We start from the raw sequence: 1,266 nt of genomic DNA, 5'->3' as shown, positions 1-1,266 counted from the left end.
AAAATTCCTTGAATCAAATGAGAATGAAAACAAAACATACCAAAATCTTTGGCACACAGCAAAAGCAGTTATCAGAGGCCAATTTATAACAATAAATGCACACATAAAAAAAAGAAGAAAGAGCCAAAGTCAACACCTTAACCCAACATCTCCAACAATTAGCCAAAGAGCAGCAAAAAAGAGAAAAAAGCCTACAATCACCAGAAGAAAGGAAATAATAAATATTAGAGCAGAAATTCATGAAACAGAAAATAGAAAGGCAATAGAAAAAATCAACAAGACTGGAAGTTGATTTTTTTAAAAGATTAATAAAATTGACAAACTACTGGCAAATTTAACAAAGGAAAAGAGGGAGAGAATACAAATAACAAGAATAAGAAATGAAATGGGAAACATCACAGCAGAAACAACAGAAATAAAGAGGATAATATCAGAATACTATGAAGAACTGTACTCTAACAAATTAGAAAATGTGGAAGAAATGGACAGATTTTTAAAAACATACCACTTACCTAAACTAACACAGACTGAGGTGGGAAAGTTTCACTGATCTATAACAAAAGAAGAAATTGAACAAGTCATTAAAAAATTACCAACAAAAAAAAGTCCTGGCCCAGATGTTTCATTGGAGAACTCTACAAAACATTCAGAGAAGAGCTGACACCATTCCTACTCAAACTATTCCAAAATGTACCAAAGGATGGAATCCTCCCAAATTCATTTTATGAAGCAAGCATAACCTTGATACCAAAACCAGGCAAAGAAATCACTCAAAAAGAAAACTACAGACAAATATCCCTCATGAATGTAGATGCAAAAATCGTCAACAAAATCCTAGCCAATAGATTCCAACAACATATCAGAAAATAATTCAGTATGACCAAGTGGGGTTTGTATCACGTATGCAAGGATGGTTCAACATTAGAAAAACAATCAACATCATCTACCACATAAATAAAACAAAGGCAAAGAACCACATGATCATATCAATCAATGCAGAAAAGGCATTGGATAAAATCCAACACCCATTCCTTATCAAAACTCTCAGCAAAATAGGAATAGAAGAGACATTCCTCAACATAATAAAGGGCATTTATGCAAAACCAATAGCCCACATTGTTCTCAATGGAGAGAGTCTAAAACCATTCCCCTTGTGAACAGGAACCAGACAAGGATGTCCACTATCACCACTTCTATTCAACATTGTACTGGAAGTCCTAGCCAGGGCCATAAGGCAAGAAAGGGAAATCAAAGGCATCCAAATTG

The sequence above is a fragment of the Orycteropus afer genome, unplaced genomic scaffold, assembly GCF_000298275.1.
Source record: "Orycteropus afer afer isolate SDZICR_OR568_19922 unplaced genomic scaffold, OryAfe1.0 scaffold00342, whole genome shotgun sequence".
Taxonomy (NCBI): domain Eukaryota; kingdom Metazoa; phylum Chordata; class Mammalia; order Tubulidentata; family Orycteropodidae; genus Orycteropus; species Orycteropus afer.
The sequence above is the reverse complement of the archived record's forward strand: the minus strand, read 5'-3'. Positions refer to the sequence as shown.